We start from the raw sequence: 24,956 nt of genomic DNA, 5'->3' as shown, positions 1-24,956 counted from the left end.
GCTGTGGTGGCACACTGGGCAGCTGCTGGAAAGCTCAGCACTGTGTGCAGGCTGGAGGGAAAGTTGCCTGGTCACACTCTCCAAGGCCATCTCCATCTGGAGAAGCCTGGACTAGCAGCAGCAATCTGGGGAAAAATCCGTCCTTGGAAAGCAGGGACTTTTCTTGTCCCCTGGTAAAAGGGATGAAATCCCTGTGGTCTCGGCCTCAGCAAAATTGCCTTTGATGCTCAGACCCACTCATCATTAGGACTGTAAGCAGAAATTAGAGAGACATGCTTATGGTTAAACACTATTTCCTCTGTTGGTTAAACACTGCCTACTTCTCTCTCCATTAGGAACAACATCTCCAAAGCCCCAGGGTGTAATAATAACCCTGAATGGAGACTTTTTCCTTTGTGCAGTGCTCAGCTATGGAGGGAAACAATTTGCAGTTTAAATGATTTCATTTCAACAGATTTGAGAAAGCCATGCTGCACTAATTACACACACAGTGGACAGGTCCTGTACCCCCTAGTCACTTCCTGAGCAGCCAAGTATTTTTCCAAGGCTTGGATCAGGCCCCGTGCACCAAGACCAGTCATTTTTGCACAGGACAGAAAGACCAAAACGTGGTCCATGTGCACACATTGACAGCTCAATCGATGGCTGGGCTCCTGCCATCGCCAGTCACGTGCACGGGTGGATGAGTCAATGTTCTTATTTAAACCTGCTCCCAGGGCCCTCGGGCCCTACATGTGTCACTGTGTTAGATGCCATTGATGCTGCAGCAGCTTCCTTGCAGGACATCAAAGCATATTGGAGCAAATCCCTCATGTGTGAAGGGAAAGCCAGCCTTTTGCACTGAGGAATCCCCTCTATTCAGCCCCAGAGAAGTTTGTGTTTGGAGTCAAACCACACAGACATCAGCGTGGCCAAGCCCTACAGGCGGGGTGATACGATGGTGACAGCCAGCCTGAGCATGCCACTGCCACCCAACGCCACCCCTGGGCAGGCATGGGGAGAGGGGGATTTGGGAGCTGGCAGCAGGAGGCAAGTTTGCCTCTCTGCAAGCACCCAAAGGGTCAGGAGCCCAGCTGGGCTCATGCAGGATGAGTGAAAGGTGGCAGTGCCATCCCCAGAGCAGAGCAGGGACATGAAGCTGGCAAAGCCCAACTTCTCTGTTTCTCCAGCCAAAGCAAAGGCAGTGCCTGCTCAAGGCAGCTCTGCCGCTGCCTGGCCCAGCAGAGAGGCCTGAGAGCAAAAACCTCCCAGGACCACACAAGTTCTGAGAAAAGCCAAGAATGGTTGATTGCAGGCAGGAACTGCTTGGTGCCAGGTGCCACGGGCACAGGAAGGCACTGGACCTCACAACCTCACCACAGGAATGATGCACACGTCTTGTGCCTCCAGGTACACTTGCAGGTCTTGCTTTGGTGCCGTGAGACCCTGCACTGCCTCCAAGGACACTTCTGTGCCAGAAATGAAACACTGTTGGAAGTCTCACTTTGCTTCAGTTTCTCCTCCTCATTCAGCTGCAGACTCCCAAAAGGCTTTTAGTCTGATAATCCTTTTGTCCAAGGCACATCTGCTTCTTGTGTTCTCTGTTCAATCTGCAACCCAGCCTTCCCCCTGGTGGAATCATCTAAAGGATCTCTCACACTTTTTGCTGACCAATTTTTGTGGTATTTGGTATTTGAGGCATAAACTGTTTGATAGATTCTGAACAGTTGCCTTTGTTTCCCCAAAAAGGTGCTATTTTGTTCACAAACACTCCAAGGAGCTCAGCAGTCTCTTTTCCTACATATCTTTTCATCATTTTAACACAAAAGTAAAAGCTTTTGAAATCCCCATTTCATGTTGGTACATTAGGTATCTGAATTCCTCCCATATGTGAAGCCTGAGTCTCAATATGAGCTCACCCCAAAAATCTCAAGTTTGCAATTTAGGCATTTTCCTTTGATGCATTATTTAAATACACATTTTAATTATTAATTGAGACAGCTTAGCACTGTAATTTAGTAGCCAAACCCTGCACTGGGACGGATCCTCACCTGCTGCAAATCCAGGCTGCTCCCATCCCAGCGCCCCAGCTTTCCTGCCCCTCCATCCTCCACTCCTACCAAAGCATTTCATTGAATTATTCCAACAAGCTTCTCTAATTGGACTTCAAAGAATTCAGCTAATGAAATATTTAAACATTTCTGTACCCAAAATTAATCAATTTAAAAACACCTGGAGAAAACAAATTTATAGTTTTATGGAAAATCATGCTTCACAATGAATCTCTGGAGGAAAAATTGTTTAACTTAAGGAGGAAACGATCACCCATTACTTTTCTTGATTTCATGAGAAGTGGGAGACCTCTACATACATTTTACCCTCTTTGTTCCTATATTTCCCAACCTGTTTAGTTGCAGTCATCATTCCTCCAAGAATGGTGTGATGATTTTTCTGTTCCTAGCCCAGATGGGTCCATCCTTCCTCGGTGCAGTGCTGCACCAAGAGCAGAGCAAAACCTTTTCCATGGCTTCTCCATGTGTGGAGAGAGCCCCAAGCAAAGTCACACTTTCTTGCTCATCTCCTGTCTCACTGGAACTAGAGATTCGTCCTCCTCAAATATCCTTTCATCAAGGTCCTTGCTGTGCTTACCAAGTTTAACAGATGGGTGCAAAGGAGCAATGTGCATCATCTGAGGCAAGTAGAGGGGAATGCTACACCCACCCTGTTAGATGGGAAGAGTGCTCAGGAATAGGACTGTGACTCAGGTCGGCAGGAGAAGGGAGCAGCCCTGGAAAAACTGCAGGTGTTGGGGTGCATGCAGGGACTCACCCTGCTCTGTGCCCCCAGATCTTGGGAGCACAACTACAGCTAGGGGTCTTGAGCACTCAAATCCAGGATTCCTGCTGAATTTGTAGTGTTGAATGGGGAGTTTCAGGGTGTTGAGTGAGCTGCAGGGAAGGCAGACTGCTGCACCCAGGTGGGTCAGCCCTGCCTGCAGCAGGCGCCCAGGGCTGCAGTCACCTCTGCTCAGTGGAATCTCCTGCATATCACCACTGGAGCTCTTAGAGGGAAAAATTAGAAGACTGCATGGCCTGCATACATTCAACAGCAACCTCCTTCATCCTGGCCCCCAAACAAATCCCTGCTTATTCCAACAGATGAGCAGGAGCCTGGACCAGCCGCACCCATGCCACAAGCACCAGTTTAACACATGCCCCTTAGCATTTCAGGCATCTACCTGATGAAGGTCTCTGCTGTCCACCAGGAATTGCTAAAGGTGATCAGCAAGCAGTTCCCTGGCGTTTGCCATGTTATCCCTCCCTGGGCGTGCACTGATGGCCAGGAGGAGCTGCTGCCCGCAGTGCAGGAAAAGCAGGGGATGTGGAAAAAAACAGATTTGCTGCTGCTGCTGGATACCCACAGAGGAGCCAGAGGGTTGATTTATTATGGCTGTGCTTTGGGTTAAAGTCCTATGCTCTCCAAACCATAATTAACTGCCATGCTAAAAAAAATTAAATAATAAATTACACTAAACAAAAGCCCAGGGGCTGCCTCAACATGATGCACTTTGTGTGATTGCCCAGCACAGCATGAGGGTTGGACCTCATGGGCTGGAGTCACTCGTCATATCCACCAGCACCAAATTCATCCACCCTAAATCTCCTGTCCTTCATTTCTGCTCCCTAGGCTGCCAACAGCAAAGAGATCTGAGTATGCAGGAGGCTTCGATGTGTCCAGAAGATGTAACAAACCCCCACCCTGGGGAGCACTTCCATTTTGTCTCAGTGGTTGTAAAGGAGGGTTGCTATAATTGCTGCCGCTTCGTCTGCCCTCCGTCCCTGTCAGCTGCCCATGTCTGGCACTGATCAGATATGATTTGCTCACCCTACACACACAGACACTCAGCAAAAGTTAAGGCAATTGCAGCAAAAATTTCTCTACCTGCAATGGACGCTGGGGTGCCCACAACACCTAAGAATCTGGTAAATTAGCTGCATGCAGTGAAACTGAATTTGGTTTCCTTTCCACAAAACCATGAAGATATTTATATATAATTTATCTTTCTAAGTTGTCATGTGGCAAAAGACCTCTCGCTGTGAGGCAAGCTTCTCTTCCTACTTAGAGAGAATTACGTGATTAAATAGAGACCTGAAAAGTTGTGAACAAGCATTGAAGAAGAAAAGGTTTCCTCTTAAAGCCTTAATGAAGTGGGTTCATTCCTCCTCCAACATCAACTTAGCCTTGTGTAGTTTGTTTTCACTCTGGTTAATCACTGACCAAAGCTGTAGTGCGGACCACCAGTTTCCAATAACCCATAAAAGGCAGATCAGAAGCTATTGTTCTTTTCTGTAGGGCTTAGCAGACAACAGCTGAATAAACCTGTTCAAAGTCAGAACAGTCAAGGAGGAACAGAAGCCCAGCCATCGGCTGCAGGGAATCCTGAAAAGGAAATTCATTTATTATGACATAATTGATAGCACACACGCAAATACAGCACGCGGGCCTGGTGCAATCTCGGGTAATTAAATACAGAGCAATTACCGGGTCACAGTTAGAGATGCTGATGTTGTTCCAAAGGAAAAAATTGTGCCTGCTTGCTCCTCATGGATGCTAACACTTTGTGGGTGCTCCTGGCATCCTGTGACTGCGATTTTGGCAAAAATTTTTCCATGGGGCAGAAGAGGTGAAAAAGGGAAACCCATGCAAATGTGTGTCTGGAAACAGCACCCCTTAAAACTGTGAGAGCTGAGCGAGAGGTAGGAAGGGCTGGAATGTGCTGGGAAAAGAAAAAAGTGCCTGCTATGGTGAAGGATTCAGGGATGTACGAATGCAACCTCCTAAGGGAGGCACATTTGGTCTTGTTTCATTTGGATTTGCAGCACTTCTAAACATGCACAGGGGGTTGTCGGGATGCGAGAGGAGTCTCTGATGCCGTGAAAGTTCATCCCTGTCCTACAGTCACCTACCCAAAAGGAAAAGTTTTGCAACAATGTAACTATCCCCTGAAATAAAAAAAAATCGTTAAGTGAAGCATTGAGATGGCGCTTTTGCTCCAAATAGACTTCTGACCCTTCCCAAAACATCATGTGAGAGCTTCCCTGGTGGCTGTGCCCCCTCCAGTTCACAGCAGTGACTCCATCAATCCCTTCTGCTCTGAGACGCATCTCAAGCCCCATCCCAAGCAGGGCCCAGATGAGGGAACAAGCCTGCTATAGCAAATTTAAAGAAAGGGCAAACCGACCACAGAGCAAGCCTGAACGGACGTGCTGGTGAGGAGGAACATGTACCCTCCAACCCACAGAGCAAGGTCCAGTTCAGTCAACTGTTCCCTGCCCCAAAATCTTTGAAGCCCGCTTGAAAGTGGCTCATGCCCTTCACCCTGCACTGGCGCCAGCACCCAGGGTGGGATCTCATGCTTTTATGGTGGGAGGGGAGACTTCTCATCCCCACTGTCCCTTCCCAAGGCAAACAACAGCACCAGGCTCCCTCCATCTGCTCCAGCAGCTCCTTTTCCCTGCAGGGTGTCATTTCTATTGTCCACACTGCTGACAGTGAGCCATGCCTGAGCGCTGCTCTCCAGCACAGCCAGGGCAGAACTTGCCTTCACCACTACCTTTCCTCTGCAGCCCAGAACCAGCTTCTCTTTCAGCTGAGGTGAAAGGATTTCCAGCATCACTGAGAACCATCCAAAAGTAAAGAGCAGGACCCATCCCAGTGAAGGTAGATGCCAGGCTCTGCTCTTCCCAGGGGATGATACACTCAGGTTAATGGGAAATTAATGACACACAAAACTTGTGGTTTCAGGGAAAATAGAAGCCACGAGGGGAAAAACAGGCACCAGGGGACAGGGTGAAATCCCTGGGGGGAGTTGCTCTGGAGTGATGCAGGCAACAGATTTTGGGGGTCCCTTGGGAGAGACATGGCACTGGCTTTGGTCTTGGTGGGGGGAATAAATAAGTGGAAAGATTCAGGGAAAAGCAGCAGGAGTCAAAGGAGCTGTTCTCTCACCCCATTTCTTGCCTGAGATAAAGCAAAATAAATAGGTGAAATGTGTGGGTAAAAATAAAGATTAAAGAATAATAAGCAGAGGATGATGAAGAGCAATGAAGTGTTTGGCTCAAAAAAGGATTTGTTTTTGCTGCTGCCTGGAGCAGGGAGGGAGGGAGGGATCATGGATTAAGAGCCAAGATTTGCTGAGAGCACCACAAACTTTTCGACATAATTTTCTATTTTTCAGCACTTTATTCCTCTCACCTGCATGCTCCATGGGGAAATATTGGTTGCTTTAATTCTAACATTTGGGAGTGGAATCCATTCACGAAACTTGCTGGCTGTGTGATTCAAACGAGCCTTCTTTTTCCTCTTTTTGTTCTCACAAGAAAATCAATTCACTTGAAGAGCCTCTTAATCCCATTTTTGCAATCAACAATTGCCACTTGTATATCGCTCTAATAGATTAAGAAGTGGGATGATGCGGTTGTCTGGTCTAATTCAACCCTATTCAGGTAACTGCAGCCCAAGGCACTTTGTAGTGCCAAGCGTAGAGCTCTACAGGAAGACTTTTGCTATCATAATTTCCTGTGGAGCTATGCACTGCCCCCACTGAGTAGCCTGAATTACTTTGAATTAGGCCCGACAACCACAGAGAGCAGAAATCCAACAAGCAACAATAACCAAGTCTTTGAGCATGACTTGCATGGGTTATTTTTTTTTCTCTTTTTTTTTCTTTGCATTCGAACAGAAAGAAGGAATTTCAAAACGTGCATCTATTTAAATGACAGCGACCTGCCATAAATCAAGTGGGAAACAAAAGGGGAAAACAGTTTAAGTGAGAGGGAAGTTGAAGTGGAGGAAAAATTAATCAAAACAGTTTTCAAAAAAAACTCCATCGTAAGAGCCTGTGAAAAAAAATTCAGGCCTACAGCATCTCCATGGCAACGGAGAACAAGCACATGTTGGATACCAAAATCATAGAAGGTTTTTTTTGCAGGAATGAAACAGAGACAGATGGATCCATGTTAGTTTTAGCTTAATTTTTTAAAACATTTCAGGCAATTTATAAGCCAGCATGCCCCACTAGTAAAGAAATACCTGGAAAATCATAAATAAACCTTTAGTGACAGTTCTGCAACATGCCCCCCAAAAAGAAGCACCAGAGTGCATTTAAAACCATAAATATAAGGCTTAAAACTGAGATGTGACTTGAAAGTCAGGCTGACATCGCATCAGGTAAACCAGACTAACACTGCTTTTCAAATCATACAGGCAGCTCTACAAAGGAGTAATTCTGTGTTTAGGGAAAAAAACAACCCTGGCATATGTTAAATTGTTGTCTGGTTCCAGAGAGTGAATAAATTGGACAACAGAGTTAAAAACGTGCCTCTCAAGGCGTACAAGTTAAAAATGCTCTGGGTAGCAAAACTCTGATCTCAGGAGAGTGAAAAGAGGTTTCTTTCCTTTTCCTTTTTTTCTCCCTCTTTTTTTTTTTTATTTGTCATCATCCCTTAATTATTACCAACATGGCAAAAAATGAATTAAATCTAAATAAATATCGAAGGTTTCTCTTCTTAAGAGTTTCAATCGCTATTCCTACTCTTTTACCTTTCTGTGTTCAGAAAATAAAGAGAACAAAGCAGGAGCCCTACTGGTTCAAAACTACCAGAACAGACAAACAACAGAGCACAACTGTTCCCTCATGCATGCCTGGGATTAGGATAAAAGCAGAAAAGACTTCTGAGAAAAAGAAAACAACAAAAGAAACAGGAGTGCTGACAAAACTTTTTTTCTTTCTATTGAGGCAAAAGAGAGAGAAAAAAGGAGCCCTGCTAATAAAAAAAAAAAAAAAAAGAAGAAGAGAAGAAGAGAGAGGGAGAAAGAAGGAAAGAAAGAAAGGGGTAGAAAAAAAGAAAGGAGAAAGAAAGATAGAAGAAGAAAGATTACCAAACAGACGTAAAAGGGTTTCACCTCCTGTTTTACTTTTTACTTGTAGGCCAATCTGGTCAGGGAAACAAGGCGCAGGAAGAGAGCAGGTCCCAGGCAGGGCACACAAGGACAGGGAGCGTGCTGCCCGGCCAGCGCTCAGTCTGGGACAGGGACAGGGACAGGGACCGTGCTGCCCGGCCAGCGCTCAGTCTGGGACAGGGACAGGGACAGGGCCAGCGCTGCCCGGCCAGCGCTCAGTCTGGGACAGGGACAGGGACCGTGCTGCCCGGCCAGCGCTCGGTGCTGGGACAGGGACAGGGCCAGCGCTGCCCGGCCAGCGCTCGGTGCTGGGACAGGGACAGGGACCGCGCTGCCGGCGCCAGTTGACAGGGACAGGGACGTCTGCCCGGCCAGCGCTCAGTCTGGGACAGGGACAGGGCCAGCGCTGCCCGGCCAGCGCTCCCTGCCGCCTCTCCAGCCCCCGGGCACCTCCCGGCGCTCGCTGCGCTCTGCTCTGACTCTCCCCAGCGGGGAGCAGCTCCACGCCATGCCCGGGTGCTCCTATAGCCCAAACTCTTGAGTTTCTAAATTAATTATTAAATGTAAAAATCCAAGACAAACCAGAATTGTTCCAAAGGGACACAGAGGTCAAAGTGGCTAAGGAGGAAACAATTAAAGATCTTATAAACAACAAACTTCAATGAAATGAGCCAGTCTCAGTTAAGGTGACCGGCATTGCAGTTGGACAACAGCATCATATCACTAGTAGCTGTAACTCACCAAACTGAGACATACAACACATCTGCACTGGGGCGAGAAAGACCAAAAAGTTTTCCCCAAAGCTTTCTGGGTTTCAGAAAAATTTGCCTGTTGAGAACCAAAATGTTATAGGGACATCACAGGTGCCTGTGGGACAGCTTGATCCAACACCAGTCACTGCACAAGAAGGGTCAATAGCCTTGGGCTGCGTGTGCCAGCTCACAAGGGTCTTACCTTTGTCCTAAATTCTCAAATGTCCAGATCTTGCAAATGGCACCTTACTGGCAGTCCTCGAGCTGTTCAGACCCTTGCTTATGGCACCACAGTTTCCCTGTGCTATCACCAGATATTCACATCTGTGTCATCTACAGATTTGAGAGCAGCAACAAGGAGCAGGAGCCTTTGAACTGCCAAACGTGCAGATGAAAAGCAAATGCTGCCCTCCCCCATGCACCCTCCCTGCAGTGGCCCTGGGAAGGGATGTTGTCACCTCCCTGGGAAAGGGACCAAGCCTGCCCAAAACAGATGGCAGACGTGGAGCAGGAGGACCTCAAGCCCCACCAGCTCCCACACAGCCCCAAACTTCTCTTGGGAGGGGAAAGACTGCACTAGGATGATGTGCTAGGGCACAGCACTGAATCCTTGGGATGCTGTGAGTGGGATACAGCAGTGCCTGGGTGGAGGCAGGCAGGGGAATTCCTGCTTTTCCCACAATAAAAGTGTTTGGTCAGCTGTGGGGTTCTCTGCACACAGTGCAGGACAAGAACTTTGGGGTCCAAATGATTTCTTTGAGTTTGAGGAGAGGGAAAAACAAAGTCTTACATGAGACATTCAACCATGTACTGTTTTGTGCTGTGCCTGAGGTCATGCCCATTTAAGCACAAAAGGGTGCAATACGGAAATAAAGTTATTGGAGGCAAGGCACAACTCCAAATATAAACTAGTATAATTAGAGGCTTAACCTGCCCCCCACCTATGCTCTGCCCTCTCCAACCATTCACACAAAATGTCCTCAAATTGTGTTCCAGCAGCTGAGTGCTCAGTACCAGAAATTCAACCCCAAAATGCTACACTAACATTTCACCCATTAGCAATGTGGGATCACGACCCAGAAGATGGAAAGCCTGCCATGCTCAGAAGCCTCTCTGGCGGATCCTCCAATGCCTGGAGAGAGCTGTGCCAGTGTGACTCCAGACCCCCCAGGTGCCCGGCTCTGGTTTGGAGGGAGGGCACTCATCCCGGATTAGCCCAGCTGGCCACTGGTTGTCACTGTTGCACCATTAAAATTCAGCTGTGGCCGGTTGATCCCATCTGTACTTAAGGCAATCTTTAATGGCAGGAGCTCCAAAATATTCCTGGGAACATGGTGGCATTTACTCTCTCCAGTTGTGATGCTGCATTAGGTGTCTATGTTGTGGACTTATGCTGACATGCAACACCAGAAATACCAATGGGCACAGTATCCATCTCTCATCTTGGCTGTATCTGGTCCCCGAGGTTTCTCCTAAAATAGCATCGTGTTATGCACGTGGCAGCAGCAGTAAGATTTACAGTACCCCCAGTGCTGGCACCTAAACTTTGCAAGGTACCCCATCCACACAGGCCCCTCTCCTTGTCACCTTCATCTCCCACACCATGGAGAGCACTTTCCTTTCACTGCTTGCTGCTCCATGCTCCTCTCATGTTGCCTTGAATCCAGCTGATATGATAAAAATCCCTCACCCAGGATAATTCCTCTGAAACCAGCAAGACAGAGGCACCAATCACAAACCCACCCCTAAGCACCAAGTCCTTGCCACACAGCTGTACATACCCCACTGCTCCCTGGAGTATCAGCTGTGCTCGTGGCTTCTCACCAGGTTTATGCCCTGAACTTTCTACATCCTCTCTCCTGTCTGCATCTTCCTGCTGGGGAAAACACACTTGCAGTGCCTGTCACCGAAGAAGAAACTGTAGAGGGACAGCAACCCTGTGGGCTTCATCAAGGTGAGCTTGGGTTTTAAGGAATGGGGAAAAGAGTAGAATAACTCTCAGGGATGTAAATCAAAATTAAAATAATTGCTTGCTAATACTTTATTAAATAGGATCCTGGGGAAAGCCACAGGCTCAGATCTCAGAAGTGCTGCTGCATCACATCCTATATGGGAGAATGGATGTGTTCATGCCTGTTCTACCACAAAACAAACAGCTAGCAGGTGGTTAAAAAGCAAAATTCAAAGACAGTGGTTACAATCATGACTCGCTATTCCCTCTTCATGGTCCAAAACCTCAGGCCTTTTAGAAACGCTAGTAATTCTTATTCCAAAAGTAGATTATTCTCTGACATCACTCCTATGGACCAAACACATGCATGCCTTTACTTTTCCAAAGATTCTCCAGGGGCTTTTTCTCCTTCACAGCAGATTCCTGAAGGACTCTAAAATACAGGGAAGAACAACAACTGTCCTGCTGTAATTAAAATATGTAGGTATATAAATTGAGATTTCAGTGATTTTTTGCAGAAGTTATCTTTTTTTTTGCAATATCCTACTTTGCTGAACTTCATACACTGTGAGCAGTGCTCAAAAACTTGTTGGAGAAAGAGAACAATTCCACTGAAAAGTAAATATAAGGATCAAACACTGAGGCTTTATCCCCCTCCTCTGATTATCACTAGTTCATACAAAAATTAGGGAATAAAAAATCAGTTTAAAAATCACATGTCAAACACCCCAAATGTGAAATATTTTGTCTTTGAAATGTTTGGGATCTAGTCTGACAGATCCTTAATACGTACATATGTGCATCCCAATCCATGGCAGGAGATGCTCCAGGTTCCCGTGCCACAGAGCTCTCACTGAGCTGGAAGAGGCTGATGAGAGCAGTTCCCACAACACCCACCTCAAAGGATGGATCATACCAGGGGCGAGACCACAGCCTGGTGCTCCCCTGGCTGAAAATGCTGTGGGATGCAAAGGGGTGTACGAAGCTGTACAAACAATAATGGAAAGAGAATGAGGCAGAAGCCAGACTGCAAGGGACATAAGGCACTACAGCAATGGCTGTGCACAAAAGGGAATATCCCATGAGGTGATGACACGTTTGAAGAACACGTACTGAGACCATAATGCTCTTTGTCATTAATGTGTCATTAAAAACATCCCTGATCACCAAAAACATGAGCATGGGCTGAACTGCACCAGAGAGCTGAGTTCCAGTGCTGAAATTCTTTGCTGTGTGTGGCCTGGATGATGGGTAGCTCTGGTCCAGGATTTCTGCAGGGAAAGGCCTCCATCACAATCTGAGCAGGATTAAATCCTTCAAATTTATTCCAGAGCCCATGGAAATTTCACTCACCTTTCTGCCTGGATTTCCCTAGAAAGCAAATCATCTCAGTGGCTCACCTCCTGGCTTTTAAATCCAGTATTCAAATCATATGCACACAAAATCATGTATAACTATCAAGATTAATTATGTAATCAAGTCTCATTTGGGCAAGATATCATCTTGCTTGTACTAATATTTGATTTCTATTACAAACTTCTCATGCTGCTAAACCTCCTCCTCCAGACTAGTCAGTAATGTTTGGTGCTGAGGATGTACATAGAAGTAGAGAAGGAAAACACCAAACCTCCACACCAAGGCAAATTTCAGATTATTATTTAGTGTACTTACATAGAGATAGTTTTAGTTTTACAGTAGGCTAAAACACTGGACTATATGCAGAATTAATCTGACACAATGAAGATAATTTTCTGGGTTTATATAGCTCATGTCTCTCTTAGAGGCAGATGCCAAGGACCAAAAAGGTTTTCAGATGGCAGCATCACTGCTTGGCAGGCAGCTCATTAGCAACTGAGCACTTGTTTCAGCAACACTGATGCAGCTACAAGTGTTGTATTAACTCCTGCTAGGTGATCTGGGCTTGATGCCACATTCTTCTTTAATAGCAGTAGTGTTTTTCAGGGCAAACAAATTTTATTCCTTTCATGTTCAAATATGAAACACTTTCATGCCACATAAAATTATGTTAAAACACCCAAACTTACATACTGAAGTTATTTCCACCAGAGAGGCTTCAGACATGTACAGATAAAATGGAAGGATATTTCTGAGTTGTATATTATAAATGTTCATTGAAGTCAAACAGAGTGGCTTTCACTGACTTCAGCACACACTGGATGAGATCTTTGAAGATCAAAGGGTGCAATTATATCTTATTTGCTGCTGTGAATTTGAGGCTTAAGCAAATTATTCTGTTGGTCTGGTTTGTTTGCTTGTTTTAATAGCATAGCTTGTCCTGAAAAACGAAAGGACAGCTTTGGGCTTGGAAGCCTGCAAATAGCCAAAAAAGAGAGTTGCTATGTTACCTAAAAGACATCTGTGATACCTACCAGACTCCTTTAGGGTGGGAAAATTTATCTTTACGAACCATATTACAGCTAAAATGCCTCAGGAAAAATGAATTGTGCATGTCAGCATCGCCAGCCACTCTCCACCAGCAGGTATTTGTGTGGTAAGTGGCATTGTCTAAGGACACCACAGCTGCCAGGCGCAGGGTGCCCACAAGGTGCAAGTTCTCATCAAAAACAGCAGAGGTTGGAGGTGTAACAAGGCTCATCATCCTCAAATTTGATAGTGGGTGCTTTTTATTTTTAAAGGGAAGGGGTAATCAGCAGGAGGGGGCATTTGCCATAGGGGACTGAAAGCGCTGTGGAACATCGACAATTTGAATTACACCAGGGTCAGAGAAGTCCCAAGGAATTCTCTGCTCTTGCTGCCCACCCACGGGCAGGGTAGGCCCCTAGCTTCTGCTTATTACCTGATTTACACACTCATTACCCTCACATGAGGGAAGACTGGCAGTGTGCAATCATTTATTTCATTAACTAATTCTTTCCCATCCAAGTTTCTTCTTGACTTGACTTATTGTACAATTTTCCAGTGCACAGCTCAGCATTTTTTCTTACAGGGACACTGGTCACCAGCTGAGAGAGAAAGAGCCCAGCCCGTGTGTCCAGGGCCCGACTGTCTCCTACACACTGGCTGCAGGCTGGGCACGCGGCACTGACAGGTCCTCTGCAAGGTGTAACAGCACAGCCAAGGCACACAGGGATGGCACATCCTGGCAAAGGTGCAGACTCATCTGAGTACCTTGTTCTGTGCAGGGATTTGTATCCACTGTGATGCAATACAAAAAACAAAAATGCATTCATGCTGTCCAGAATTTGGATGGCTCCAGATCTGCAGCTACCTTGGACAGTTGCCACTTCCAATTTTCTTACGACCATCTCAGGGTGGTGGTTTTGGTGCAGCCCCACAAAAAACACCTGCATTCAGAGGTTTGAACCAGCCCATCTCCCAAGGCACCTTTCTGGATAAGGGCTGAGGACCTGAGCACCCTCCAGGACAATGGGCATTTTTAAACTAATTGCAGTAGCATCTATCTTGAGTTTTGGCTAGCTGACACAAATGTCACATCTGGATAGGTAAGTAAAACTTAGCTGAACCTCCTGCACTTTATCACTCCTCCTCGCCTGCGTCCTCCCATCCCAAACTCCACCTGCCCTCCAGCCCGCACAGCTCAGTCCCAATCTCCAATCCCCTCGCCATCCATCGATCCACAGCCAGGCACATCCTGGGGTGCAGCTGGATCCCGGCACCCCAGTGGGGCTGGGACAGAAGCACTCAGCACTTTGCCACCCCACAGCCGCCGTGGGTTTTAGCTCAGCCGACACTGTCACCAGCAGAGCTGCACGAGAACTGCAACCCAGCTGCAGCAGCGGCTCCCGCGGCGCGTGCAGACAAAGCCGGAGCCTTTGAGAGCTTTCAGCGCTCAAGTGGGGACTTTCACCCATCCCAGAGAAGCGACAGCTGTGCACAGGGACAGTCCTCTCCTTGACCCAAATCAGAGATGCAGTGCCACCTCCCCGCTGGGTACTGTTAGCCGGAGTCTCTGCGCTGGTGCCAGCCCAACCATCACCGTGCAGGGCAGGAGGAATGCAGAAACCCACCTCGGGCAAAGACTGATGACAGAAAATGTATATTGCAGCAGACCAATATTTTTTCCCAAAATGAGGACTGCTAGCAGAAGATTCTCAGCTACCAGCTCTCACTTTACACGTGTGGCAGTAGCCAGCCACTCTGCAACCTGGCTGGTGATAACTGAGGGCAAATCACTGACTAACGGATCAAATTAGGTAGGATTAATTAATCAACATGTGTAAAGAGGTTTGAAGATGGACAAGTACTTGTAGCTGCTCTGTCTTGGACTCCAGTGGACCCTCCTCAAGGTCAAAGCCACTTTGCCATCCCCTTTTGCTCCCACAGGCAGTCCCATAGCTATGGCCCACACCAACACTGGGAGAGCTCCCGGGGCCCAGTGCCATCACTGGGACGTGCCCTTGCCCAGCTGTCCCCACAGCTGTTTAAACCAGAGCAGAGCCCCAGAGGTGCTGAATTTCCCCATGATGCTCATTTATCCCTGCATTCCCTCATCGTTCCCTCCTTGAGAACTGTGATCCACCTGCACCCCAGCTGACGGCAGACAGAGGCAAATGACATTTGCATTTATACAGCACTCTCCATCCACCAGTAGTTCAGTGCTTTGATTAAAAAAAAAAAAATAAACCCCACCACAGCAGAGATGAAAACCTCTGAGGAGAAGTGCTGTCAACCCTCACAGAGCCCTTGCCTTTGGCTTTCCCACTGCCCCATGCAGGCTCACTTGCATTTAAAATGCATTTAAAGTCCAGCCTTTAAAATAAAGTCCCAAAACTTTCCCTGAACTTGGATCAAATCCTGTAACTATTAAATCTTCTGGGAGGAGCCCAATGAGTTTCATGTAATCAAGGAAATAGAACAAATTATTACAATAATACAGCATCAGTTTCAGTAGAAACCTCCCCATTTCAGGGTCCAGCTGTCCATTCAACAGACAGATTTGAAGCAGATAACACAGCAAAGTTTCACATAATTAGCCCCAAAGTAACGAGTTTCTTGTTAAGTGCATTTTACTGCCGTGTGCCTTGAGCACTTTTCTAGACAGAGCCTGAACCTCTCCTTTCCCCCAGCAGGAACTCCCCAGTTTGTGTGTATTCATTTAAATTCTGTCCTAATTGCTCCCTCATCAGCTATGAATCTTAAGAAGCTTAACTGTAAAGTGGGTAAACTGTGTTTACTGACAGAAAATAGAATATACACTAATGATGAGATGGTGATGATTCAGGATTACTGTGGGGCCCTCACACCTAAAGCTTTGGCAATGAGGCAGTAGTGCTTACACTGAGATTTTTGTCCTTAAAGATGACAGAGAGGATTTGCCTGGACTGTACAGCACAAAACACAACCCTGTGATGCCACTGGGTTCCTCTCCAGCCAGGGGATGCTGGAACAGCACCTTGCAACCCTAGAAACCATCTTCCCAAGGCACGTCCCTGCCCTGCAGGGAAGGGGCTCCACCAGCCCAGAACAGGGTGCTCCAGTTTGACAACACCTCTCCCATTTCTGGGCAATGTGCACATCAACAAGCTCAGTTTTTTCAGATTTAACCCAGCAGAAAGAACACAATTATTAGTTTAAATTTCAAAATTCCCATCCTCTGGCTTTGGCTCAGTGGTGGCTGCTGTGGGGCGGCCCTGCATCAAGTAGCTGATATATTTATGAAGTCCTAACTTCCAAAAATATTGCCAGCAGCAGCTCATAATTCTCTGATGTGTGACCTATGGTTTTTAAATACTGACCTGAAAAGACTGGCTGCTGGGAATAGATGTGATTTTTTTCTTTCTCAAGTTCTCCTCTGAGACATATTTGCTGAAATATTTTATTACCTCATCACTGAGCATAATTTAAAACTGCAGTTAAGCACTCAGCATTTAAGTAAGAGCATGCATCATTCTGACAGTGTTCAGTTGTGAGGGTATAAAAACTTCACAAATGTTAGTCCCAAGATTTCTTAAAATCCTCAGCTATTTCCTCTGCAAAAATGCTCTGACTTTGGCACGTTCATTGACACGCATTTTGAAGCTTTAGGTTCAGCCTTCTGTGTTTCAAGGTAACTGTTATGGCTTGGCAAAACGTGTGAATTTAATTAGTGTAATCTAAACAAAAGAAGCATTTCAGAGCTGCTTTAATCCATACGAGACCAATATGCTGATTTGTCAATGTGAATTTAATTAGTGTCTTCGAGTCTAAACTCCAACTCCCTCTTCTTTTATCTAATTATCACATTTATAAAAAATATTATCACATATTCGTTGGCCTGACTGCTTTGCCACGCAGTCACACTGAAATCTCGGTCCACATGCACTCCTAATAAGCTCAATATGTTTCAAGGTCACCGCACTGGGCACAATAGCTTCCCATACAGCCACTGCACACTCCCGCTCCCAGAGGCCCAGGACAACTCCTCCAGCATTGTGTCTTTTCCCCATACTTTGCCATGCAAAGTGACATCCTTCTGGTGTACTCACCAGTTAAGTGCATCAATTATGCACCATTCTGGGGATGTCCACCACAAGGCATTCACTTATGTAAGAATAATTGAGCAGAGAACAATTGCTGTTCCTTTCACAAGTGGTTCCCAAGGGCTGCAAGGGGACTGAAGCAATTCACTCTTCATCAAGTAAACATTCAAGTCATAAGCACGACCCAAATCTCTCTGAGGATGTTAAAGATGTTCTCATTTCTCCCTACAATCCGTATTTGTTAAATCCAGCAAGGCAGTTCCCAAGGCCAGTGCTTCAGCTGCAAGCGGGACGCCAGGCCCTGGGGAGTGGGAGCCAGGGCTGCAGCTGCACTCACACTGCGACCCCAGAGCCCTCGGTGGCCAAGGACCTGCAAAGGAGCCCAGGGCAAAGGAGCTGCACCTGCACTCAGGCCACCCCTCCAGCAGCGGGGAAGCTCTAGGGTGTGGAGGGAGACGATTTGGGGAGTTCCCACCTGGCCACCCTGACCCTCCAAGAGTGTTGCACACACACTCCATTGCTCTGCATGCCAACAGCACCAGGCTCCAAAAACTCCTTTCCATCAGTTGCCAGAAATCTGCAACCTTTAGCTTTTAAGATGAACAGCAAAGCCTGTGTTACAGGGAGCAAAAAATATGTACCTGGGCAAACTCAACCTGCTGGAGCCAAGCAAGGAGTGGGTGATGGCTGCACACCTGCACTAGAAGCAATGAATTCCCTTACCCCCAGCTCCAACAGCACTGTGACCTGCCTTTCCCCAAAGGAGAAAAATCCTTCCACAGGTTATTCTTAGGAACTGCAGCAATATTGTTCAAGGAGGCTAAAAATTTAGACCCAAATACTGTTTTTCTTTTAAAGTTAATCAAATTTCCCTAAATGCAACCCATTGAAGGTCATTCAAATAATACGTGATAAGCGATCCCAGATAATTCTTTTTCCTTCCACACACATTAGAAATTTGTAAATATCCTGAATTATCCCCTTTCCCCCCAATAAGCAAAAATCCAGTGGAGCAAGGTCAAAGGCTGGATTTCAGACAAGCCTTCGAGCCTACTACAGCAGCACCCCATCCTTCAGGTCATCCTGCAGCCCATCCTCCTGAAGCAGGGCAGCAAAATACAGCAGAGCATCATGTTCAGGTTTTTTTTTTCTTCTGTATAATTGTTGTATTTTAAGATAAACTGTCCTTGCTTGGTCAGGTTGTGATTATCAACCAGTTTGGCTCAGAGTTATTGTCAAGGAACTTAACCACTGGACTATTGAAGAAAATAAGAGCTTTACAAGAGCAGTTGGATCAGGTTTCTGTTCAGAAACAGGCAGACAGTTCTGCCAGAAGAGCAAAATCCTTGAAATGCTCTTCACTGCACTTTAAAGACTAAACTAATGCCTGGATTGCTCATCTGAGGTGGTTATCTTGCCTGTGCTACCAGCAGAGATCCTCCAGTCCGTGCCTTGTGGAGGCGAACTGCAGGCCCACCTCAAACTGTGGGTTGGAAGCTAGAGAAGAACTTGAAAACTTGAAAAAAGTGGCCTGGGAAAGTAATTTAGGTCAAAATTCTCTGAAAGTCTTGAACCACAGAGGACTGAGGAGTTGTTGCCCTCTAGAGACCTCACCCCATACACGCAACCCTTGCGAATTTGGCCTCCCTGAAGTCAGTCTGGGCAGTGGGAGAGGGCAGAGCATTTTTGGGAGCTCACTTACACAGCTGGTACAAAGAGAAAAAGCTTGGTTTCCCTTTGGATGGAGAGACTTAAAGAAGCATCCAGACAAAGCCATATTCAACTGATGAACGGCCAAATCTTTATGAAGCTTCCCAAGAAACAGTAAAACTCCAGGAGGCCAGTGAGGGGAGCAGGAGAGCTGCACACCTTCCTCCAGCACCTGGGTCCAAGTTGCCCAACAGACAGCTTGGAAGGTGCCAGAAATCATAGGAAATTGAGCTAGAAAAGATGCCCTAGTCCCTTCCCCCACTTCAACACAGACTGTATAAACCTGCATGGCTGCAGACATGCTCACCACACTGCTCTCACCACACAGTGCCACAGATGTCCTGGGCAATCCCATCCTTTACGCTTAGGAAGGGTTTCTCAGCATGAAGCCTACCTATTCCTGCTGCAGCCCAAACCCTGACTTCTCACCTTACCCCTTTCAGATACAGGGAACAAATTACTTGCGATCCCTGCAGCAGGTCTGGGTATTTGACTGCCATGTTCCTCTTGTATATGTGTGAGATGGGGTGGCAGGAGAGGGGGAATCTCCATCAATGACAGCCAATTTTTTTCATGCAAAGAGATGAAATTCTGCATTTTTGGCAAAAGTGAACTTTCATTAATTCTCCCAGCTGGAGCTTCACCATTTTCCAGAGGAATTTGGCCATTTTCCCAGTGTGCAAAGCCTCTGTGGGTTAGCACCAGCAGGGTTTCATTTTCACAAGATCAGACTCCAAATACACAACACAGTCTATTGTCTAAATACAGTGTGAGCACAGCTCAAGTCACCTGATCAGGGCCCGGTTTCCTGGCATTTACTTTCCCCATCTGTTGGCTTTTAGCACAAATTGAAGCGCAAATGCCTACTAATGCTAGTCTCACACATGAACGTGCTCACAAAGCCATATTCTATCATGCAGAGCACATTGGACCCAGTTCAGTTTGTGTGAAATGTAAGGCATATCCCAAAGGCAGAACTGGAATTGCTTTGAGGGCATGCTCCTTGCCCAGACCTCTCCCTGCTGAACATACATATGCTGGAGACCTCTTTTGGAAAAAAGAGAAATGCACATAAATGGAAGCTTCCCTCAGGCTGGCTCTGATCCTGCTTCATTTCTCATCTGACCCCCAAACGCGTTCCAAATGAACTTGGAGAAATCAATCCCGTTGTGTGTGAGACACAGAGTTTCGAATGATGATGCCCTGAATTTCCTTGCGCGTTAACGACAGGGATGTGCGGAGAAGTGACGCAGGCCCCGCAGCTGGATGGCTCCTGCACAGCCACGCGCCATCCGAAAGCCAGCCTGGCATTCCCAAGCTGCCCACGGCTTTTGTGGCCTCCAAGGATCCTCTCTGCACAAGGGCTGCAGTAAACCTGAGCTTCAAGACCACATTAAACATCTACCCTCCTAAAAGTGTAACAGATGAGTACTGAAAACAAAGCTGGTGTTTCACCACCAGTCATTTTCAAAGGATCCTCTTTAAGCATTCCAGCTCAGTGCTGTCTTGGGAAATTGGGAGTCAGAGTAGGGATTTGTGCTGTGCCCTTGACTATTTCCTTCAGTCTTCTGCCCTGTGTCAAAGCCCCGTGGAGCTGGGCCCTTGCATGCCACCACCCAGCCTCAGGGATTGCCAGTGCTCATCCCCAAACCAGGTTTCTGAAGGTCAGTTCACCCATAACCCGGGCAAGGAGGGATCATGCCAATTAAGAAGCTTACCAAAATCAGCACCTAGACCTAACCCACAAGGCTTTTCTGGATTTGTGCGCCTGTAATTTCAATAAAGGAGCTTCTTCCATATGTGCACCTTCTCAGCATCCCAGTTTGCCTTTGTCTCTTTGATTCATCCTTAAAAACAGCTATAAAGTCTTGTGTCTCATTTCATCTGTTTCTCAGAAGCGGCTGAGAAAGCACCAGCTCCCTTCTGAAAAAGGGAGTGTGTGACTCCTCTGATGGAGCTTGCACATTGCCATATCTACTCCTGGTGATATATCCAAGGGCAGCTTCTGGGCCCCTTCTCTTGGAGCATGCAAGCAGCAGCACTGTGCTCCTGATGGATCATGTTCAAGACATCTTTTTGCTTTCTCCACTCCCAAGAAAGCATGCTATTTTCTACTTTATATCCCTTGGCAATTCCAGACAAGGTCTTAACCACATCCTTGCATGTAGACAGCAGACAAAACTCCTTCTGAGCCCAAATCTCCATTCATCTTCTTCCTCCAGTACCACATGCAAATTCCATCCTCCGTCAGTGTTGTATGCACATAAGAAGCCAAGCAGGCACAAAGCCAAATGGGCAACAGAGGCCTCAGCAGGAGGACTGGGAGCAGGTTTGATGTGGTCCCAGGAGAGCTGCAGCAGTCAAGGGACAATGGTGACACACAGACAACAGTGGTAGTTGCATCCACAAGCCAGTTTTGTGGCACTCCCAGGGCTGGGGCAGATGAAACTTAAACTGGAACTTAAAGGGAGCTCCTTCAGAGACTTTTCCCTCCCTTCCCTGCTCCTGCCCAGGGAAGTGTTCAGGTGTATCTTTCTACAGGAATTTTCACATTAAAGCTGGAGCAAAAGGAAAAGGCACAGGTACCTCAGATCTCCTGAGTCTCTGGCTAGGCCGCTGCTTGCTCCCAGCAGCCTTAGGACCGGGTGTTATTCCCCCAGAGAACGGGGCTTGGCAGGGAACGTGTTGTTCCTCCAGAGGAGCAACAGAGGGATGTGGGTTGGAAGAGTAGCACAGATACCTCCCTGTATAGCCTGATGCTGTTCTCACCACACACAGCCGCTGCCCACCCTGTGTTCATGAGCTGCACCAGGCACAGCCAGGGAGCCCCAGGAGCGTGCCCAGGGCCCCACAGTGAGATGGAGAAAGCTCCACAGGGCCAGGACTGTTTCCTGTGCCCATGCAAGCTGTCCCACAGACTCCAGTCCTGCTTCCACCAAGAGCTGTTCACTAGGTGATGCCTCATGGACTTTATCCCAGCAAAGATTGTGCACAACTTGGCCAAGCATTTCTCCAAGAAAAAGCAAAGAGCTTTTTGACCTGCACACACCCTGGGCAGCTCCCCACAGATGGAGTCTCAGCTCTGCCCTTCAGCACTGGCCATATCTGGAAACAGCCACTGCTTTGCAATGCCAGGAGATTTGTTCACCAGCAGAACCCACCCTGGGGAGCTTTGCAAGTGGTGTAAGGCTATCCCTGCGAGCACACACCACTTCTGCCCCTTGCCAAACTCCTCCTTTAAAGAAAAAATAAAATTCACCTCTCAAAGTACAAGGAGTTGCTTAGCAGTGCATCTAACACTATCTTTAATGTAGCCAAATGGTGTGGCTGGGAGTGTAGCCCCACAGTCTGGCCCCAGCATTGGGGAGTTTGGAGATGCTGCTGCTCCACTTCACAGAATGCAGAAAAAAACCATTGATTTGACTTCCCTCCAACAAATAGTTTTGGTTGAATTTTGTTGATGTCTACCACCTTTCTGACAGCAAACCAAAATCTCAGCTGCCAAACTGTTTTTTGGGGTTTTTTTTGTTTTTGTTTTTTTTTTTTAACGCTGAAGCCATAAATTCCTCCCTCCTGTGAGTTTACAGCAGGGAAGACTTTGCTGGTGTAAGAAGGGGTAAAAAAAACTTGCACCACACCAGACCTCCTCAACTAGATGGAAGCTGCTTTGCCACTTGTCAGTTTGTCATTTCAAGATGGGTGGTTTTCACTCCACAACCCATTGTGACAGCTAATGGGCACCACAGCCCGTGCCAGGGCATAGTCAGAAACAGGCTGGGTTCTGGATGCCCTGGCTGTCCCCCTCACAGCAGTCCCATGCAAAGCACACCACCAAGCTGTCAGCCCTGAGGATGCCAAGTTCTGGTCCAGTCCTGGAAAAGATGTTCTGAGTGTTGGTAAAGACACCTGCATTACCCCTACTATGAACAACCTCTACAGACTCTGATGTAACACTTCTTTCCAGCACAGCAGGGCTTGTGCCCTACTCCAAGCACTGGCAAATATTACATGCTTTTAAAATGCAAAGTACAGCATCCAGCCCTCAGGCTGAAGTTTTAAAAATAGTCAGTATGATGTGGGCCAGTATGTACTGCATTTAGATGTATACGTGTCATTTGATAATCAAGACTAAGCAATGATTTTTTGAGTTTCTAGCTATAAAAACATCTTTCAAAGAGCAGCTTTGTCACTACAGCACCTTTCCACTATGGCAGAGAAAGAGGCAGCCAGCAGACACGGCACTGAATACTTGAGAAAGTGCCTTTGCACACATAGCGTGCGGAGAACCCGAGCTCCTGGAAAAGCCTGCCTCAGTCAGACAAATCAGGCTTATAAACTCACCCCTTTTGGGAAGGAGGGAGTGCAGAGAGGGGGCTAATGGCTGCTTTATTGCATTAGGCAATATCTTCATTAAGGCAGAAAAGAGTAACTGAGGGGAATGTGCATGTAGCGTGACTTCTTTGCTAGAACCCCACAAACCACCAACTGGCAGCTCCTTGGCTCCTCGCCACCCAAATCCAAGAGACCATCTGGCAACTGGTTCAGTTATCCCTCCCCAGTTAACAGATGTACACTAGATGGTGTGGGAATGGCATTTTGCAGAAGCAATTAGTTTAATCCTCAGATAAACAGTTTAAATTCCAAGTGGTTTGAGGAAGAGAAAAAAAAAAGGGAAAAGAAAATCCAAAAAACAAACCAAGTTGTTTCCACTTTCAGTGAGAATAACTAATGAACAGCCAATTCAGCTGGTTTCACCACCAGTGTGTGCTCACAGGGCTTGTTCCAATTTCCAGCTTCATATGCTGGACAACACAAATCCACCAGATTTATTCGGAGGCTGCAACTGCATGGTCCCCACTCCTGTGGCTGTGCAATAGCTGCACCCACTCTCCCACAGCCAAAATCCACCTGGGTAGAGGCTGCTCTCTGAAACACTGCTCTTTCCTGACTTCAGCTCTTTGTCTGGCCTTGGGCAAATCATTTAACCTGGTTAAATCAATTTGCGGGGCTCACACACCTCTCTGTCTCCAGAAAATGAGGTAAATTATGTGGTCCTGCTAAAGGGAGGACTAAGGTGGAATCAATTAGGGTTTGTGAAGCACTTGGAGAGTCTTGAATTGGAGAAATTATCGAAATAGAGAACATCCTTATTAATTACACTAACTGATTAATTATTATTAAATTAGGACAACTTTGTTCTCTTGAGAGGAGAAAAATATTTTTTCCAGTCATTTCTTTTGCTCACATCCTTGGAAAAGCGACTTCAAACTAAAGATTGAATGAGGAGCTTAACCCAAATAAAATAAATTGCCAGTAATTTCTGGTATCCCCTATGCCATTATTGAACAATTTGCATTTGAATCAGGGCTTTTTCTATCACAATCCAACTTCACCTGATCCTGCTCTATAATCACCATCCCCATTTATGAAATCCCAGCATGTTGCCATAGAAATTATGTCACAAATTCATCATGATGACTTCCCCAGCAGGAGCAATTGGAGCTGGAGATTGGCTGTAAAAGTTGCCTTCTTACCAGTCATGCTTTAAAGATATTTTAATATTTTTTTAAGGTAGAGAGGTGAGATTAGCTACCATAGGGAATTAGACAAGCATGCCATGAATATCCCAGGGATACAAGATTACATCCATGAGTCACAGGAAGCATAAAATATGATCAAGAGACTTTATGGAGGATGATCTTTGAAATTACCTCCTAATCACTGAACAGTTTGCATAAAATTGACTATTAGTTAAAAAAAAAGTAATTCAAAATTCAAAAGTGAACCTGGCTGATAATAGTGAAGTTACAGCTATTCCCATCAGGAAAGCTTATCTGTCAAGCCACTCCAGGCCCACAGCTTATAGGTTTGCACACTCCTTTGATAACATGATAATTGGTCAGGTACTGTGGCAAGAAACATTCAGAGAGTAAACTTTTGAGGTAAGTTATTTATATTTAAATATTTTAGACTGGGAACTATGTTTACTGTAGCCAGCTCCTCCTGGTACACCAATGCTTGACACTTTTTAAACTGTGTAAAGCTTCATTTTTATTCCACGGACACCGTTCAAAAGATGTGGCCTGGCAGTCATCCCACCTGAGCTAGGTGATCTGTCCCAACATTTCAGTAACCTTGAAG

This window comes from Camarhynchus parvulus, chromosome 4A (genome assembly GCF_901933205.1).
Source record: "Camarhynchus parvulus chromosome 4A, STF_HiC, whole genome shotgun sequence".
NCBI classification, from domain to species: domain Eukaryota; kingdom Metazoa; phylum Chordata; class Aves; order Passeriformes; family Thraupidae; genus Camarhynchus; species Camarhynchus parvulus.
The sequence above is the reverse complement of the archived record's forward strand: the minus strand, read 5'-3'. Positions refer to the sequence as shown.